The sequence below is a fragment of the Acinonyx jubatus genome, chromosome A1 (assembly GCF_027475565.1).
Source record: "Acinonyx jubatus isolate Ajub_Pintada_27869175 chromosome A1, VMU_Ajub_asm_v1.0, whole genome shotgun sequence".
NCBI lineage: Eukaryota > Metazoa > Chordata > Mammalia > Carnivora > Felidae > Acinonyx > Acinonyx jubatus.
Window position 1 is genome coordinate 192897107 of NC_069380.1, and position 20925 is coordinate 192918031.

The window sequence follows — 20925 nt, forward strand, 5'->3', positions numbered from 1 at the left end:
CTATAAAACCATAATATGTGTTTATATGTTATAATATGTGTAATAGTGGCTGCTGTTTTTGCTCTGAACTGGAGATAGACTTTTTCTTCAACGGCCTGATGGTCAAATTTTAGGCTTTCAGTCCGTATAACCGGTACTTCACCTATTTAACTGTGTCATTATAGCTCAGGGCGGACCTAGACAATACATCAACTGATGGGCATGTCTGTGTTCCAATAAAACTTTGCTCATGAAAATAGCCCACAGGCCATAGTTTGCTGATCCCTGCTGTAGATATTTAGATAATCCAATCTCTTTAAAAATAAAGGAAAAGTATCTTCTGTATTTACCTTTCCTTTAACTGTTTCCAAAGGTCTTCATTTCTTTTTGTAGATCCGTAACTGTCATCATATTCCTCCTTCCTGAAGAACGTCCTTTAACCCATCTTATAGCACAGATCTGCTGGTAATGGATTATCTCAGTTTTTGCTGGTTTAAAAAAGTCTTTATTGCTCCTTAAACCTTTGAAAAATATTTTCTCTGAGTTGAGAGTGTTTATGTGTTAGCACTTTCAAGATGCCATTCATTTTCTGCTGGTTTGTATGATTTCCGATGAGGATGCTACATTTCTTATATTCCTTTCTCGGTATATACGTGTCTTTTTTCCCTGGCTGCATTTAGACTCCTGGATGGAGTCTAAAAATGGAGGCTAAATAAAGTTTTCTCTTTATTTTTGGTTTTTATTCATTTGAATATGATGTGTCTAGATGAGCGTGTGTGTATGCACGCACATCGTATTTATCCTATTCTGTTTTGGTGATTTTCTCTGAATTTCTTGATCTGTAGTTTTATGTGTTTATGAAAACTGTTGGCCATTATTTCTTCAAATATTTCTTTTGCCACATTCTTCTCCCTCTGGGATTCCAATTACTAATATGTTAGACTGTTTTATATTGTCTTACAGCCCTTTGATGTTCCAGGTTTTTTTCACTCTTTTTTCCTTTTTTGTATTTCAATTTGAACTTATCCTCAAGTTCACAGACTCTTTCCTTAGTTTCCTCAAAAACTCTTCATAGTATTTTTTTATCACCAGCATTTCCATTGGACTATTTTTATAGTTTCCATCTCCCCACTGAATTCTCCATTTGTTCACACATTTTGTCCAAATCAACTTCAGAAATGCCATGAAGTACTCATAAATAGTCATGTTCTCAATTCTTTTTGCCTTCTGGGGTGGTGGAGAGCAGTGCTGGAGCTGAATCAGTCTGTGAGAACAGCCTCTTTAAGAAGAGGACAACCAGGGTAACAGCCGAGAGATTCCCTGCTAGAGTCACAGAATCTCAGAATTCTAGAAGCTTGTCATCTTGGAATCTTGGAAGCTAGGGTTCAAAAAAATTTCATAGGATTTTAGAGTTGAACTTTAGAGCTTGAACACCTCCAGGGAAGGGAGTTCACCAGCTCACAGGGCAGCTGAGTTCAAAGGGATGATGCTGTCTTCTTCAGGCAGGAGGATGATGTTAAGGCACCACTAGAGGGAGGCCAGTCCCTGCTCCCTGTCACAGTCACAATAAAAGGAGGATGTACCCTGTCCTAGACCTTCACCTCCATATACACCAGGAATGACATAGCCACTGATCAGAAGAAAATCTAAGGAAAAGCAGTACACAGCTTGCCTTCTCTAAAGTGTTATGTAATGTTATGAGATATGGGGTCTTAGTTCCTCCTCAAAAGGAATGGATAAGAAAACAAGACTATGCCCTAACCTTCTTGAGCATCTTTTTTCTTAAATTTGCTTTTCCAAATCTTTGTTGATTGTTGGATCTGATAATAAGGCAGATTATTATTATTAACTAGAGATTATTTTAACCTCACTAAACCTCAATTATCTCATCTCTAAAGTGGAATCAATTTCTGTTCTGTTTCCCTTTCGCCTTTACTTTCGCCCCCTTTTATGCTTTAAAATGCCATAATTTTACATTAAAAGGTGCTAATGATATATTAACTGAGAAAGACATGTAGTAACATGATGCATATCATCCACTGCCATTTGTAAAAATTGAGTGTGTGTGTGTGTGTGTGTGTGTGTGTGTATAGATCAGTGAGTGTGTGTTTTGTGTGTGTCCAGAGGGGCGGTGGGGGTGGGGATAACAGTTGATCTCTAGGTGGTGGAATTGTGTATATATTCACTCTCTATGTATATTTTCCACTTTTTCTACATTGAATATATTTTTTAGAAAACCAGATTATATAAAAACTCTAAAGTTCTATACAAATATAAGGAATGATTGTCGTGGTTCATGCAGAGTTCCTCCCTGAATTTATTTATTTATCTTCCCTCTTTACTTACACCAGTGGTTCTCAACCGGAGGTGACCCCTGCTCCCTTCCCCAGGGGACATGTGGCAATATCTGGAGACATCTTTCGATGTTCACAACTAGGGGTATGGAGCTACTGGTATCTAGTGGGCAGAGAGGCTAGGGATTCTGCCAAACATCCTACACCACACCTCATAGGAGCAATTTAAACCAGATACTGGCCTCACGGAAGTTGATACTGAGTGAGGAAATAAAGATTTTCTATTACAATTTATGTAACCAACCTTGTATTACAAAACATTCAACTCATTTCCAATATTCTGTGACAAACAGTGCTACAAAGAATATTATAGTGTGTGCGTTCTTAGGAAATGTGAGTCTTCTTCAAGATAGACCCCAAGGAGTGGCGTCCCCGGGCCAATGGACACAACCACTTTTAGTTGTAACAATGATTGTAAACCCAGGAACACGGATGGAGTCTAAAAACAGAAGCTAAAGCAAAACAGCAGAAGGCAGAATGAGTTTTTAACATAATACCATTTACATGAAGCATACAGAGCAACAAAGCAATAATACACACCTTAGAAGAGAAAATACAAGACAATACAGGCCAGACATATCAGAACTGTTGCCTAGGGCGGGGAAAGGAATGGTATAAATCGGCATTTCTGTACTTCAGCACTGCTGACATTTTGGGCTGTCTAATCCTTTGTCGTGGGGACTGTCCTGTGCATTGGAGAATGTTTAGCACTATCCCTGGTCTCTACCCACTAGATGCTCATGGCAGTTGTGTTGAGCAAAAATGTCTCCAGACATTGCCAAACGTTCCCCATGGAGGCGAGGTGGGAAAATAGCCTCCAGTTGACATAAATAAAGGAGAAAGATAAATGAGCCAACCAAGATAGGAGTCTTGCATGGGCCTGTGATGACAGAACAGCAGTTTCCAGAAAATATGATGAACTCAACCTTTAGCACCCACATTTTTGAGTAGCTGAAAAGAAGTTACTACTAAATTATCTTTCAAAGAAGATTCCTAACAGAACACGGAAGGACTTCTGTTCCTACACCTTTGTCAACCAACACCTGCTATTATTAAACCTCTTTTATGTTTTCCTTTTTTATTTTACCAATCTGAGTGGTTAGAAAAGAAAAGTTATTTCATTGTGTGTGTAAAATTCAGCATCTCTTTGTATGTTTATTGACTATTTGGATTCCCTCTTCTGTACCTGATTTGCACTTACATATGCCAGTTATATGCTTGTGAGGTTTGACATCCAAGGGGAGGAGGCAAAGCCTTCCAGAACTTTTCTTCATGACTGTAGAAAACCTCATTGCTTCCTTCATTTAAGCAGCAAACATTTGCTAAGGGCTAGGTACTATGGTTACCCACACATTTGCTGCGTAAGCAGTTTGAAAGGCACAGCAGCTCAGGTCCCTTCCAGTCTTGCAATTCTAGAAGACAGAGTATTGACGTGAGTGGGGAGAAAGGTTGAATGAAATGACAAGAGTCTTAGAGTCAAAGAATAGCTGGGTAGAATCTTCAGAGGCTTCTCAGAGTTCTGAGCTCCTATAACAAGAGGTCTCTACAGTCATTCACCACCTGCTTATTGGGTGACCGACCCTGTTCTGAATCCTGATCAGCCCCTGAAAAGGATGATTCTCTTCTCTTAGAAACACAGAAGGCAAAAGTCAACTGTTCAGTCTTTAGGCTTAAAAGTTCTCTCTACTGACAAAAATATTCTCTTTTATCAAGCTTTCTCCTAGGCACCTAATAGCATTTCAAGGGCATTTAAGCATTTTTGTCTCTCCTCAAAGGGAGGAGGCTATAGCCATTCAGGAGATAAAGAAAAAGAAGAAGAGATGGTCCAAGGACACAAAAATAACGAAAAGGAGAGATAAGTTTGCTAAAATCCAGTCTCCAATCTCCAGGTTTGGGGAAAAGTCTTGTCCTTGAGATTTAGGAATATTACTTGATCTTTGAGCCTCAGTTTCTTTCCCACCCAGCCTACCTCAGGGGGTTTGAAGAGATCTAGGAGTTAACTAATGTGTATATATATATATATATATATATATATATATATATGTGTGTGTGTGTGTATATACATATTGTAGCTAATATATATATATTATTATGTGTATTATACACACATATATATGTTTTGTTGACAGCTAAACAATAAACAAATGCAAAGTATTGTAAAGATTATATTGGGCCACAGGATATCAGAACTGGGAGCATTTGCTAACAATAGAACCCAAACTTCCCTTGATTCACCTTTACCCTACTCTGCCATTTTATGGACAAGCAAAAGGAGTCTCCAAGATGGCAGGTGACTGGTTCAAGAGTCATAAAGAAAATATTAAAGCCACTGTGGAAAACAGTATGAAGGTTACTCAAAAAATGAAAACCAGAACTACCATATGATCCAGCAATTCCACTACTGGGTGTCTGTCTGAAGGAAATGAAAACACTCTGTCAAAGAGATATGTGTACCCCATGTCCATATAGGAGCATTATCTACAATAGCTACGACATGGACAGTCTAAGTGTCCCATCAAGAGATGAATGGAGGGGCACCTGGGTGGCTCAGTCAGTTAAGCGTCCGACTTCAGCTCAGGTCGTGATCTCACAGTTCGTGGGTTCAAGCCCCGCATCGGGCTCTGTGCTGACAGCTCAGAGCCTGGAGCCTGCTTCAGATTCTGTGTCTCCCTCTCTCTCTGACCCTCCCCCATTCATGCTCTGTCTCTCTCTCAAAAAAATAAAAATAAACATTATGGAAAAGGAGATTTTATATATATACATGGTGTGTGTGTGTGTGTGTGTGTGGTGTATACAAATACAATAGAGTATATTCAGCCATGAAAATGGAGGAAGTCCTGCCGTTTGTGACTATGTGGATGGACCTTGAGGACATTATGCCAAGTGAAATAAGTCAGACAGAAAAAGAAAATACTCTGGCAATCTCACCTTATATGTGGAATCCGAACAACAACAAACAAGCTTATAGAAAAAGCGATCAGATTTGTGGTTACCAGAAGCAAGGGGTGGGGGTTGAATGAAGGCAGTCCAAAGGTACAGACATCTGGTTTTAGATATGTAGGGCCACCTGGATGGCTCAGTCAAGCATCTGGCTCTTGATTTCGGCTCAGGTGGTGACCTCACAATTCGTGAGATCGAGCCCACATGGGGCTCTGTGCTGACAGTTCAGAGCCTGCTTGGGAATCTCTCTCTCCCTCTCTCTCTGCCCACCCCACCCCCCACTTATGCCCTCCTCTCAAAATAAGTAAACATTAAAAATAATAAAATAGATATATAAGTGCTGGGGGTGTGATATACAGCATGGTGACCATAGCTAACACTGCTGTGTGGTGTAAGTGAAGGCTATTAAGAGAATAAATCCTAAAAGTTCTCATTACAAGGAAAAAAATACTTTTTTCTCTTTCTTTCTTTCTTTCTTTCTTTCTTTCTTTCTTTTTTTCTTTCTTTCCTTCTTTCTTGTATCTATATGAGAAGATGAATGTTAACTTACTGTTGTGGTCATTTTGTGATATATGTAAGTGAAGTCATTATGCTCTTTACCTTAAGCTTATATAGTGCTATATGTCAATTGTATTTCAGTAAGACAAAACAAAACACCAGAAAACAAATATTCTGTAGTCACTTTGGCTCAGAGGACATTTTGCTATGAATACATCAAAATCCACAGACTCCAGCTTATCTTTCCATGTGATGGTTAAAGAGGCTTGTTTCTTTCCTCATTCCTGAGTTTGTCTCACTCGCAGGTATACCCCAGGGTTGCAAATGAGATAAAGCTGAAGAAAAGGGTGAGAAATATTTCCACCCTCCTTGATACTTTTACAAAAGACCAGAAGCTTACTGATTTGTTTTTCGGGCTTTATCAAATCGTAGCCTCAATATAGCCACATTGAAGTTGCCCCACCAAAACAGCCTATCCCTATAAAGCGTTATTAGCAGGGCCGCGAAATCTTCTCTGTGGCCCAGTGAAATGTTTTCTAACGCTCTGCCACGCTGGGATTCTGCTACCGTAGGAATGTTCCCTCTAGGTCAGTTGGAAACCAGGTGTCTTCTTCACCTGCAGATTCCATGGTCATCCTGACCCCCAAACTGGACCTAGTCACGTCCATGAACAGCAATGCCCTGGTCCTCCTCATTCCGCCCCTCTTGGAGATTAGCAGCTACTACTCAGAGAGGGTGGGCCCCCTCATCACCACCCAGGACACCCCGATCATCGTCCTGGGCTTTGTGAGCTTTGTGGTGGGGACCTGCCAAGCCCTGGACAAACCAAGCCAGCCAGGAGACCCTGTCACCTCCCCCAGCTCCGCTGGCATCTTGGAACAGTTACCAGTTTTCAACTTGACCCTTCTCCGTCCACTCCCTGAACTGAAATTCTAGCCTTGTTTGAGCAAAGAGCCTTCTTTCATTGTCCATGCCTGTATTTTTATGGGACCTCCATGGTGCTGGGCAGAAATGGAGTCAGAAGATCTGAGTTTTAATCCTGAGCTCTGTCATTTACTCCTACCTGATCTGGGCCAGGCCACATACCCTCAGGTACCTCAGTTTTACAAATGTGGTTAAACAGTCCAGCATCACCCACCTCAGAATGTTGTGGAAAACAAATGAAGATATGTGGACAAGCATTCTTTGAAAAGATACATTTTCTACAGATGTCAGTGATTCTCGTTACTTTGCTCTTTCCTCCTCTAAGAGCCAGAGAGGTATGAGGAGAACCTGCCTTTCTTCAAGCCAGGCTAACCCATCTCTTGTCCTAATAGCTTGGGAGCTGAGAAGACACCGATCTGTGATCCAGGAGACCTGGTTCCAGCAACCCCGGGAACAGGCACCCTTGATCCAGGCTTGCCGTGGGCCAGGAAATTTACAAAATGCACCCCCTACATTATGTCCTTAAGTCATCCTCAGAACCCTATAAGGTAAATGGTATCTCCTCCATTTTACGAGACAAGACACTAGGGCTCCTAGAGATTAGGTTACAGTCTAAGTCAGACTTTCAGTAAGTGGCAGAGCCAGGGTTTAAGCACGGGCCTACTGGGCAATGAAGCCCATGTTCATAACCATTACACCATGAAACTACTTCAACTACATGACTTAAGTGACATCTCTTTGGGACTCAGTTTCCCAATCTGTAAAATGGGAGGGTTGGCTCGATCTCTGAGGGCCCAATCTAAGCCATCTTTGCTCTACACACTTCAAAGTCTTCTTAACAAGAGGCTGACCTCTCTTTTGCCACCGATTGTGGGGGCCAGTTGTGACCTTGCCTTCAGCCTTCTGCAGCCCCAGAAATAATTGCTTTCCCTGAGCCTGTCAACTAGAGAGGAATGATGACGGGTTTGCAATCAGTGGTCACCTCAACCAGATGAAGATACGGCACTAGCCTAGCGTCTATATAACATGAGCAGCATCTTGACTTGGGGGAACAGCACTGAACAGAGGGGTTCATATAGAACTGACTTTTAGTCCCAGGGCTATTTTCAGCTAGCTGGGGAGTGGACATGTAGAAGGTCCACTTTCCCAGTGTCCTTTCCCTCATTCTAGAAACAGTGCCCTGATTTTGCCTTAAGGAACCACCCTTTCTCCACTCCCAGTCCATGTAATTTCAGAAGGGCAGACTCCACCTTAACTCCAGGAGTGGGCACGTGACACGTCCCTGCCCATAGTTTTTTGTTCGGAGGTGGTCATGTGACCCAAGGGCTTTGATCAATGATATCAGGAAAGGGGGATCTTTGTGCTGGGATTACTCAACCCGGACAGATTAACCTGGAGCTGTAGTAAACAGATTCTCAGACTGCACTGCAGAAGCACGTCTCAAGCAGGAGAAAATGAAGCCAAGAAATGGAGACGAGGCCTGTCGATATCATTGGAGCTCCTTCCTCCACAGGTGCCTGATGCAGGTGCCACCTTGTACTTCCCATTCCCTGGGCCAGTTTTCTTTTTGTTTGAGTCACATTGGGTGAGGTTTCTGACATTTACAACTAAAGAACCCTGACTAAATCTGTCAGTGACCTTGAGCAAGGTCACCTTCTTTCAAGGTTGCCTCATCCAAAATGAGAGAATTGAGGCTCTAAGAGCCTTAATAGCGTCAACATTCTTTAATTCTCTATTGTAATTAAAACGGAATCTCACTACACATCCATCAGAATGACTGTAATCAAAAAGATGGCCATACAAAGTGCTGACAAGGACGTGGGGAAACTGAAATTCTTGCAAACCGCTGATGGGAATGTAAAACAGTCACACGTTGAAAAACAGTGCAGTAGTTTTCAAAAAGTGAAACCTATACTTATCGCATAGCCTAGAAATTCTACATCCAAGCACTTATCCAAGAAAAATGGAAACAAAGCCGATGTCCACACAAAGATGTATTTGCAAATGTTCACAACAGCATTACTCATAATAGACCCAAAGCTGGATACAATCCAGATGTCCATCACTGGTAAGTGGGTAAACTAAATGTGGCATATCCGTAGAATGGGATATCATTCAACAATTAAAAGGAACAGACTATTGATACATGCTACACTATGGATTAACCTCGAAAATATTATTCTAAGTGAAAGAAGCCAAATGCAAAAGACTACATATTGTGTGAATCCATTTATGTGAGAAGTCTAGAAAAGGCAAATTTACAGAGACAAAGAGCAGATAAATTATTGGTTAGGGTTGGGGGGTAGAACCAGGGATCAACTATAAATGGGCAGGAGGAGACTTTTTGGTGTGATGGAAATCTTCCAGACTGGCTTGTGGTGAAGATTGTACAACTATAGATTTACTAAAATCATTTAATTGTACGCTTGCAGTGGGTGAATTTTATGGTATGTAAATTATAACAATAAAGCTATTTAAAGATGGAGTCTCTTCCTCTGCCCTCTCATTTACTGGCTGAGAGTCTTTTAGGAACATTAGAATAGAAGAGAAGGATGCCTCCTTCAACCATTGCCTCTTAAAAATCCCCTTTCAAGTTTACGTTTTTCCGGCAACTCTTTTTTCGCATCAGGAAAAAATGCATTAGAGATGTACGTCCAGTGGGATGGCCAGGAGAGATCTAAAACATTCATGGATGTTGTGCCAAAGTTAGCCAACTTAGGAAGGTGTGGAAACGTTAGCAGCTGAAGGCATGGTGGTTTAAACAGGTGTCATTGCTCTGGAGAAAGGAAATCCTTAGTCTGACGTGTTTTAAATCTCTAGGACTAAGTAATTTCACATACATGGTTTCTGATGCGACTGCTTTCGAATCACTAAGGCACTTGCAAAAATGTAGATTCCTAAATCAACAGTTTGCTGTGGGCCCCAGGAATCAGCATGTTAACCAGCTTCCCCGGTGGTTGTCCTGCCCCCTGAAGTTTGAGGACCACTGCTCCAGCCAGTAATGGTTACTCATTGGGTGGGAGTGGAAGAATTTCACAGGGAACGTGTCAAACGAGTCACAAAATTCAAGTTCTAATCCTGTAAAATAGCAGTGGGTTTCTGCAAGTGGGAGACTAAGAGGGCACGGAGTTCACGTTCAGAAAAGATTGATTGGCTTCTGTCAGAGGTTGGCAAACATTTTCTATGAAGGACCAGATAGTAAATATTTTAACCTTTGTGGGCCAGTCTCTGTTCATAACTAAGCAACTCTGCTGTTGTAGTGTGAAAGCAGCCATGGACAATGCACAAATGGAAGACCTGGCTGTGTTCCAATAAAACTTTATTTACAAAGATAGGCATCAGGATAGACTTGGCCAAAACAATGTCATAGTTTACCAATCCCTGCTTTCGGATGTCACAAAAGAGAGAAATCAAACAAGATCAGTATCAATTCTTGGCATCCCACTCATCTTGTAAGAAAGTACAAGTCAATAAAGTCTCTTACTCTACAAAATCAGCAATGGAAACTCCCATCTCTCCCATGTCAGAAGATGCACCCCACCTGGCTGGTGCTAGAATGACTCCTTTTAGTACAAAAGAGAGTGATGGCTTTTGTCATGCTGCTGTTGACTGCCAACAATCTTCCTGCTGCATACTACTGCCCGTTACACATAGTGACAAATTCCTTAGCTATGTGGGCCTGTGGCTAAAGCTGGGAGGGAGGTTAAGGCTGACCTAGGAACAGACCTGTGGCTTTCTGAATAGAAGACTGAAACTTTGGGAATGAGGATTTCCTGGTTGTCCACCAGCACATGTGGACATGTCATTAAACCTCTCTGGCCTCAAGTATCTCATCAGTAGCTAGGGCACTATAACCCCTCCCCTTCTTCCTCCCAGGTTGGTTGTTAACATCAATGGAATTCTGGACGGGTTAAGTCCTAGGGAACCGTAGTCCTGTACCCACAAGAGCACCCTGCCTGGGTAAACATTAGCTGCCGGATCTCTCTCCTTGGCCCCAGTTACTTTCCTCTTTTTTTCTTCCTTAATGATCCTCACCTTTGAACAAGGAATCATAAGCAGGTAGAGGGGGAAAGACACCTCTGAAGTTAAATTTGAGATAGAAAATTATCGCCAGTTCTGTAGCATGTGTTTTACTGAATTTATGGCAGAGAGCTACAGCCAAGAAGACAGATTGACCACAACCTAAAACCCAGCAGTTAACCTCAGTATGGGAGGATTTTGTTGAACTGCTTCCTGCCTTGTCTTTGTATGAGTGGATGGGAGGGTGGCTCAAAGCTAGACTTCAGTGTGTGCATTTCTCCTTGCAAAAGTGCAGGGGGAGAGCCAGTCCTGAGAGGGGAATTGCAGGGAGGAGACAACAGAGGCATGTACTATGTGTGGCTCACAGCACGAAGAATGAAAAGGAATACACACCCCCTCTCCTCCTGGTGCTGATTGTCTCCTGCTCAGGGGGGACCTGGGTACTCCATATACTTGTCACTCCTCTGTTTTTCTTCTAGCACCTTATCAGACTCCCCACCCCATCCCCACCATACGCTTAACATACCCTTTTAAAATTTTGATTTTTGTTGCAAAAATGACATATATATCTTTAAAAATTAAAACGTGAAATTCTCACCCCTGCTTCCACCCCTGTGTCTCCACTTACACAGCTACAGTGTAGGAAGGACTATTATAAAGTCGTCCAGATCTTTACATGCACGTACAAACATGGGTGTGATCTGTGTGTGTCTTAGTCCATTCACTCTGCTGTAGAAAAAAAGACTAGGTGATTCTAAACAGAACTTCAGTTTTCACAGTTCTGGAGACTGGAAGTCCAAGATCAGGGTAGCAGCATGGTCAGGTGAGGCCTTTCTTCTAGGCTGCAGAATCCTCATTGTATCCTCATGGCGGTAGAAGAGAAAAGGGAGCTCTCTGGGGCCTCCTTTATAAGGGTGCTAATCTCACTCAGGAGGGCTCTACCCTCATGATCGAATCATCTCCCAAGGGCTCCACTTCCTAATACCATCACATTGGGCATTAGGATTTCAGCATATGAATTTTAGGGGGATGCAAACAGACCATAGCAGTGTTTCTATATGCATGTGTATTTATGTATGGGTGGGTGTTTATGGTGTCATGTGTGGATGGCTTCTTATTTTTAGAAAAAAAAAGGGGGGCATTTCGTATTTCACAATAACATGCCCTGAACATCCCTCCACATTAGTAGGTACAGATGTACTTGAATCTTTTCAACAGCTGCAGCGACATTTTCCTCAATAGAATTACAATAGTTTATTTCATCGGGATCCCCTTGATGTACGTGCAGGTGGTCTCCAACCTGTTGCTGGTACAGATAATGCTGTGATAAACACCCTGGTGTCTATCCATGCAAGCATCTCCGTAGGAGAGATTTCTAGAAAGTGCATTGCTGAGTTAAAGGGAATGTGCTTTCTAAAATTTCGATAGATCTCACCAAGTTAACTTCCAGCGCTATGTCAGTGTTATTTTAAAGTGCCTGTCTCTGATCAGTGGAGAGGTCTCACCATGCTGTCCCTTGCATTCCAGCACCCAGTGTTCAAGTTTTATTTCTCCTATGTGATGAGCATCTCTGTCTGCCGCCCAGGACCCATCCTCCCTTCCTCTGGTAATTGTTCCCTGATTATCCTTTGGAAAACCACTTCTGCCACCCGCCCTGTACATAGTTCTGAGGCCAACTCTGTCCTCCCCTCCAGGGATGAACGTATAACCCAATCCTGGACCACCAGACTCACAGTGGCTGCTTCAGGCATGTGTGTGTGTCCCAATCTGCCTAATAGCAGCTAGTGCCAGGACTATTTCTAGAACTACTGAGAAAGAGGGAGAGTAGCCCCGAATCACCCCTCCTTCTTGTCCTCCTACGGAAGCAGAGCTCAATCCGTCAACCCCCAATCCCAGCTAAAGGAGGGGGGGGGGCCTACGTGCAGGGCAGAGTCAGTTTCCCTGGGCCTACTTCTTCATATATAAAATAGGGAGGTTGGACTCTGTGTTCTCCAAGGTCATTTTGGCTCATGTGATTATGTCCAGAGAAGCACAGGGACTTGTCCAAAGTACAGATATTTTTCGAGGCAAGAGATCATTTCCTCCAGAATAGCTGTTCTATAAACCAGACTTCATAAAATGAACACATCAGTATTTACCCAAATGAGTTGAAAGCTTATGTCCACATAAAAACATCCACACAGATGTCTATAGCAGGTGTGTTCACAAATGCCAAAGCTTGGAAGCAATCAAAATGCCCTTCAGGGGGCGCCTGGGTGGCTCAGTCGGTTAAGCGTCTGACTTCGCCTCAGGTCATGATCTCATGAGTTCTATGAGTCCATGAGTTCGAGCCCCACGTCGGGCTCTGTGCTGACGGCTCAGAGCCTGGAGCCTGTTTCAGATTCTGTGTCTCCCTCTCTCTCATCCTCCCCCGTTCATGCTGTCTCTCTGTCTCAAAAATAAATAAACGTTAAAAAAAAAAATGCCCTTCAGTAAGCAAATGGATAAATAAATTGTGGTACACCCAGATAGTACAATACTATTCAACACTAAAAAGAAATGGGTAAGGTGCCTGGGTGGCTCCCCTGCTCAACTCTATCTATCTCTCTCTCAAAAAATGAATAAACATTTAAAAAAAAAGAGGGCTATCAAGCCATGAAAAAACATAGAGGAACCTTAAATGGATATTACTTAGGGAAAGAAGTCAATGTGAAAAGGTTACATACTGAATGATTTCTATTACGTACATTCTGGGAAAGGCCAAACTATGGAGACAGTAAAAAGATCAGTGGTTGCCAGGGGCTGGGGGGAGGGAAGGGTTGAATAGACAGAGGATTTTAGGACAGAAAAACTCTTCTGTATGATTATATAACGGTGGATACATGTCATGGTACATCTGTCCAGACCCACAGAATGTACAACACCAAAGGTTGACTCTAACGTGAACTCTGGATTTGGAGTGATAATGATGTGTCAGTGTAGATCCATTGATTGATTGTAACACATGTCCCCCCCGGTGGGGGATGTTGATAGTGGGGGAGGCTAGAGGCTGTGAGCATTTGGGGTCGGGAAGTATAATGAGAACAATCTACTTTCTGCTCAGCTTTACTGTGAACCTAAAACTGCTCTACTAATAATAAAACAACTTTTAAGACAACATCAGGTTTCGGTAGATAGTCCCTAAACTGAGAACCGTATTTTAGGTTCTTTTCCTGGCTCTGTCCCAAACACAGTGTGTCTTTGTACATGATCATTTCCCCTCTTTGTGCCTCGGTTTCACGACCTACAGAATGAAGAAACTACTCTATGCTTCAGGTTCTATGAGTCTCTGGCATTCTAAGAATAAAAAGGGAGGAAGGAAAGAAGGAGAGAGACAGACAGGCAGAAGGTGAAGGAGGAGGTGGCAAAAGGAGGGGAAGGGGAAGGAAAATGGGACAAAACAACCACAAAGTCATCAAGTGGTAGATAAGGAACTAAGGAAGCAGTCAAATTGAACCAGAGCCATCAGCAGTATCTGTATTGGGTAGATATGACAAGGAAAATGGGTTGTCCCAGAAGCTGTGTCTGCGGCTTTAGTTGGAATGAGACAAGCTCTAATGCCCCAAGGGAGACAGTTACATTTATTTGATGAGCACTAAGTGAGAGGGAATTGTGTGCACACCCATGTGCTAGGTACACTAACCCAGCCAGGGAAAAGAAATGTCTATATATAAACACTATGTGCTCAACGGTCTACAGTTTGCTTCTAAAGTCAGACAGATCTGGGTTTGCTGACTGGCTGTGTAAGGTAATCAGGTGAAAGATGGCCCCAAAGATATCCACATCCCAATCCCAGAAGCTGTGATTGTCACTTTATATGGCACTTTGCAGATATGGTTAAATCAAGACTCTCAAGATGAGGAGATGATCCTGATTATCTAGGTGGGCCCTAAATTAATCACAAGTATCCTTCTAAGAGGGAGGCAGAGGGAGATGTGATGACAGACAAAAGAAAACTACGTGACAGACACAGAGTCAGAAAGAGAAGTCACTACATGAAAATGCAGGAAGGGCCAGGAGCCAAGGAACGCAGCTCTAGAAGCCGGAACAGACGAGGAAACGGACTCCCCCTGGAGCCTCGGGAGGGGCTGGGGCCCTGCCAACACTCAACGTTAGCCCATTGAAAGCTCCAAGGGCATAAGTTTGTGATGTTTCCAAAGCTCCAAGGGCATAAGTTTGTGATGTTTCCAGCCACCAAGTTGGTGGCAGTGTCTTAAGGCAGCCAAAGGAAACTGATATAAGCAGGGCAAGGACTTTACCTCTCTGAGCCTTATTCCCATCTGTTAAATGCAAATACATTCATTCATCAAATGTTTTTTGAGAACCTGTCGTGGGCCAGCCCTACGCACTGGGGATTCCAGGTTCCCAAGGCCTTCCTATTTTCACGGAGCTTAAATTCTAGTGTGAGGAAGCAAGAGCATAAGCAAGACCATTACATACAGTGCGAAGCAACATGAGAGTAAACGGTGGGTGTGGGACACAGTTACTGGGTGGCCGAGGGCACTTGCTTTGGACACGGTGGTCAGGGGAGGGCCTCAGAGGAGAAGAAACTCAAGCTAAGACCAAGGGGCCAAATACACAGGATTAACGGTGAAGGCACTGGGAGCAGAAAATGCTTATCTCCAAGGAGAAAAGGACAGAGTTTATTGGAGCACAAAAAGGCAGCTGGCGTGGCTGGGTGTCCTGTTCTAGAGAGAGGGGCGACAAGGCGAGGTTGGCAGGACGGCAGGGCCCAGAGCGTGCAGGGCCTTGCGAGCCACAGTGAGGAGTCTGGATTATATTCTCAGGGCAGTTTGGGGCAGGGGGAGGTTGTAGGCAGGGGAGGGGCATCACCACTGGCAACTGTGAGGACAGATTTTAGGTGGGGAAGAGCAAGGCAAGGAAACTGCCCAAGGAGCTCCCACTGCCTTTCAAGGGGGAGGTGGTACTGGCTCGGAGGAGGGAGAGGGCAGTGAGGATGAAGGGTGCCGGGAGTGTGAAGTAACATGATGAGTGTTGAGTACCTGGCACCTAGGAAAGGCCCATTAATGGAAGCCTTCCTTACGGTATTATTATCATCAGCACCATCATCGCTATTCGTGTCTACTGAAAGCAAAGGGAATACGACTCACTCCGTAGAGTATGAGCAGAGATAGCCCTGCAGCAGCTGGAAGAGGCCCCATGGTGTCCTTCCTCGTTCCTGTCCTCCAGGAGAAGCCACTTCTGAAACCACTTTCTCCCCCTCCCTGACCCATCTACCTCTCCCCCCCCACCACAAGCCCATAATCCTAGAAATGGGTCAGAGCCCACGGCCGCTTACACAAACACATTCTTAGGCCATCTAGGAGCTCTGAGGGATAGTTTTTAATATTAAAAATGGCATGGTAAGCCTGGTGGACCTTTGGAGATTAGATCTGATACAGTTTTTTCATCTGTAATTAGATCTGTGTGCTCCTCGAAGTATCATTGTTTGGGCCTTTGTCTGCCTGTCTGTCTCTGTCATACACACACACCTCCATCGCCACCAGCACCCCGACAGCCCAAGCCCCCATCGTCTCTCACTTGGTCCGCAGTCACCTCCTCAGTGTCCCCGGCCTCTGTCTTGCTCTTCACTCACCTCTTCTCCACACAGATCTTCCAGAGCATACTTCGAATAACATCCAGACCGTTTGCCAGGACCTGCACCCCCGCCCCCCACCTGCCTGTGCCTTTGTCTGGCCTCTGTCCCCTGCACTGCCACAACTCCCCTCCCTGGCCCCCTTCCACACTCTGCTGTGCCCTCCCTTGGGCCCCCCCCTTCCCAGCTCTGCCTGGAACACACTGCCAGCCGTCTCTCTGCCCCTGTCCCCAGTTGTCCCACAGCTGGCCTCTTCTCTTCTTTTTTGGTTCTTGGCTCCAGGGTCACCTTCTCAAAGTCCTTCTCTGACAAATTTACCTAGATTGCCTCTCACTTCCCACCACCCTTATCTTCCTTCAAGGCGCTGACCACAGTTTACCACTATCTGTTTCTCCTTTGTTGTCTGGCTCCCACACTAGGCAGGTTGTCACAGACAGAACGTTTGTATCTCCCAACGTTCAGATGTTGAAGCCTTGACCGCCACCCCAAGATGGCTGTATTCTGAGTTGCCTCTAAGGCAGTAATTAAGGTTAAATGAGGTCACAAGGGTGGGTCTCTGATCCAATAAGATTAGTATTCTTCTTCTTACGAGTTTTTTTTTAACCATTTATTCTGTTTTCGAGAGACAGAGAGAGACAGTGTGAGAGGGGCAAGGACAGAGAGAGAGAGGGAGACACAGAATCCGAAGCAGGCTCCAGGCTCTGAGCCATCAGCACAGAGCCCGACGCGGGGCTCGAACCCACAAACCGCGAGATCACGACCTGAGCCGAAGTAGGACACTTAACCAACTGAGCCACCCAGGTGCCCCAAGATTGGTGTTTCTATAAGAAGAGACACCGGAGAGGGACCTCACTCTGTCCACACACTACACCAAGGAGAACCATGGGAGACCATGAGGAGAAGGCGGCTGGCTGGCTACAGACCAGGAGGAGAGCTTGCACCAAGCACTGACCCTGCCAGACCTCGATCTAGGACTGCCAGCCTCCAGAACTGTGAGGGAGTAAATGTCTGTGCTGTATCTGCCCAGCCTGTGTCTTCTGTCCTGTGGCTCCAGCTAAGACACAGATGCTTGTTTGCCTATGAGGGACTTAGCAGTTGGCACGTGACAAGGACTTGGTAAATATCAGTTAAATGAATGAGCAAAACTTCTCCTCTGTGCTGCATTTCAAGGTGTCTGGGAAATGGTGAAAGCATCAGGGCTTGGAAATCAACGGACTTGGACTGGGTCATAGTCTTGGCCCTGTCATGGCACCACCATGAACTCATTGTGTCCCTTCCCTCTCTGAGCCCCAGTCCCCTGATCGGTAAGGTAGTACAACTCAACAAGATGACCTTTTGAGTTCCTTCTAGTGATAAAATGACATAAGAAAAAGAGCTCCCCTCTCTGGGGTGCTGACGGTGAGTGGGGCACTCACTGTACTTGTCCCTTTTCTCTGCTGCTCCTCCCTCCTGCCTAGAGAGGGAGAGACACCCATGTCGTCAGCATGTCACAGGTGAGAAACCCCAGAGCAGTCCCCACCAGAAAGGGAAGGAGTGCTCTTAACATCAAAAGACATTGTCCTTTATCCTGAGATTATGTCCTTCCAGCTTTTAGAGACCAAAATATTCTTTCTTTTAGGAAATGACGACCCTTTTAAGGTACTTAGAAAAATGAGAATTTGACCATCTATGCCAGTCCCTAGAATTCATTTGGAAATTTGATAGCTGTATGAAATCCCGAAGTCTTGAGCCACATACATTATGTATATGGAAAGGTGTTTTTTTAAGTTTATTTATGCTGAGAAAGAGAGAGAGACAGTGAGCACAAGCAGGGGAGGTCCAGAGAGAAGGAGAGACAGAATCCCAAGCAGGCTCTGCACCATCAGCGCAGAGCCCGACGTGGGGCTTGAGCTCACGAACTGTGAGATCACGACCTGAGCCGAGATCAAGAGTTGGACGCTTAACTGACTGTGCCACACAGGCACCCCTGGAGGGGTTTTTCCTAATTATTATTATTTTGGAGTTTCTGCTATGCATTAAGCATAATCAGGGCACACAGGGATAAATTACAGCTTCAGAGGCACATTCCAAGAGGCCTGGATTCATATCAGAGCTCAGCCTGTAGTACCTTAGGCAAGTGAAGTAACCTCCTTGAGCCTCGATTTCCTCATCTGTAAAGTGGGGGTGATAATAGTGCCCTCCTTATGTAATCTAGACACTTAGTCTAGATTTAGGCACAGAGAATAGACTCCATCCACGAGAATTACGATTATCACCATTGTCATGCAGTCAGTGAGAAAGTCACAGTGGTCAGCCAGTGGCTGTGAAGGGCTCCCCGGGGAACAAGGCCGGGCAAGAATTCCCATCTGGGTAGGAGTTTCAGTGTTGTTTCTGGAGTCTCCAACTCCCCCCGCCCCAAAGGACTACTTTGTGTTCATTTCCACCAAGTTGCACGACTCCACGCAAGGCCCTTCCCAGCCCTCTGCCTCGGTTCTCTAATCTGTTAAAGGGGCGCAATTACTTTCACCCCATTGCACAGTGGAACTCAAACTCCGGCCAGTAGCGGAACCACCCGGGGAAGTGGGTCTAAATGCAAAGGCCCAGATTCTCCCGACTTCAATGAGTCAGAGTCTCTCTGTGCTTTAGCACCTCCCTGAGATGCTTCTGATACCCTCCAGCTTTCCAAACTGCCATCAAAGAATCAAAGAAACAAGGCCCTCTGTTTACTGTAAAGGGTCAGAAAAGATGATTATCACTATTTAAGTCCCATTTATTCCACGCTCTATGGAGATGCCGCGTGAGTAGCTGCTTGTGTCCCAACAAGGGAAGCTGGGTGTGCAGCTCAGCATCCCGTGGGGATGAAAAACACAAGCTCTGGGGTCCTCGGCACTTTGGAAATCCCCTACCACTTTGTATCCTTTTCACAAAGCGGGGACAGAGAGAGGAGCAATACCTTTCCCAGCGTCACCGCAGATTTGTGGTTAAGAGCCACCGTGGAACCAAGAGCTACAGGTGCCTGGGCCAGTGTCAAAGGGCTTGTTTGGAGGGCCCCCCCACCCATCCTGGAAGAAGACCTCTGGCCAGCTGGCAGGTGGCACGGCAAGGTGGAGGTCTATGGGAAGCACTCTGCCAGTTTCCTTTTAGCTGAGGATGCCTGGGAAGAGCCCCAGCAAAGTCCCGGATTCCAGCAGCTCCTTTCCCAAAGGTCCGAAGACGAACTCAGGCATCTCACAACCTGGGGAGGAAAACAGGAACTGGCCCCATATCCAAACATCTCAAGCTCCTTGACAATCTTATTTCTCCATCTTGTTGCTTAAGCGGGCACACAGATCTATTGGTGGGGTGAGAGCCGAGATTAGCATCGAATTGTAGAGTCTCCGTGCTGCGGCTGGACAGACCAGAGGCTGCAGCCTGCTGTCCCACAGACGGTGCCAGACTAGCTAAGAGAGGGCGTTTCTCAAACCACAGCAAGTGTCTCAGTCGATTCAGGGCAAGAAGCTTAAGGGTGGGGCCCGGATTCAAACCAAGGGGTCAATGTAGTAGTCAGGGCCACAGGCCTCAGAGACAGAAAGATCTGGCTAGGGTAGATTTGGGACTCTGCCCAGGATTGGCTGTGACCTCGGGCATGCTATTCTTTACCTCTCTAAGCCTCAGTTTCCACATCTGTAAAAACAAAGTGGCAATGCTCCCCAGAGAGGTAGCCAGGTTTTTTGGAGCCTGACGATTAAGCCACTTGGTGGGTGGGGGGTGTCGGTAAGGGGTGGAAAGGGCCTCTTTCGGAATAAGAATACAAAATTACAAATTCAAAATTGCACCCAGGACCTTGGAAGGAGTCCCGTGGAAGGGAGGGCCTGGACAAATCTGTCTCAGACGCCACCAGTTAGCTGAGAGATCATTGGAGCAAAGCCTTTGGCCCATGAGATGATGGTACAGGGAGCGGTGTGGCTTGAGTAAAATGCTATAATTTTGAAGGAAGGAGGAAATCTTGGCCTGTTCATCTGTCACTGAAGCAGAGATAATGACAGAGCTTGGAACACTAGAGAAACCCCCTCAAGGCCTTCTTTAGCTACGGAGTTCAATCCTGAATGTCATGTGCGACCTTAGGCAAATCACGTGCTCTCCAGGCGCCAGTGTCCTACCCAGTGAAATGTGGCTGGGGGTTGTTACAGTCTCTGCCTTTTCCAAAAGAACCCTCACGGCTCTCTCCCTGGAGCTCCACAAAAGCTAAGAAGCTTCTGGAGGTGGGTGAGTGCTGGCTCTTTTTTCTCCCAACTTTTCCCAAGAAAGGGAAGCACCCAGAAGGAGGCCTTACAACAGATGTCAGCCAGTGGGAAGTGGAGCCCCCAACCTGGGATGAATAAGGAGATGGGATGTATGGGATTCCCTTAGAGACAGAAATAAGGTGTTAGTTAAAAAGCCTGCCGGGTGGCTTAGATGGTTAGGCAACGGACTTCAGCTCAGGTCTTGATCTCGTGGTTCATGAGTTCGAGCCCCGCATGGGACTCTGCTGACAGCTGACAGCTCAGAGCGTGGAGCCTGCTTCAGATTCTATGTCTCCCTCTCTCTTTGCCCCTCCCCCACTTGGCGCACGCGCAAGTCTCTATGTCTCCCTCTCTC

At 45.1% G+C, this 20925-nt stretch overlaps 1 protein-coding gene across 5 annotated transcripts in view; it reads left to right on the plus strand.

Annotated features, from left to right (window-relative positions):
• The first annotated feature begins 20054 nt into the window (after nucleotides 1-20054).
• Nucleotides 20055-20925, plus strand: part of SLC36A2 (solute carrier family 36 member 2) — a 31555-nt gene continuing 30684 nt past the window's right edge. For 2 of the 5 annotated variants that reach the window (XR_008289115.1, XM_015063925.3), the window contains exon 1: nucleotides 20061-20553. The gene's annotated coding sequence lies outside the window, so the exon portion shown is untranslated. Of the gene's footprint in view, nucleotides 20554-20925 lie in introns of all 5 variants that reach the window. The other 3 variants (XM_015063926.3, XM_053199995.1, XR_008289117.1) reach the window with 3 other exon arrangements.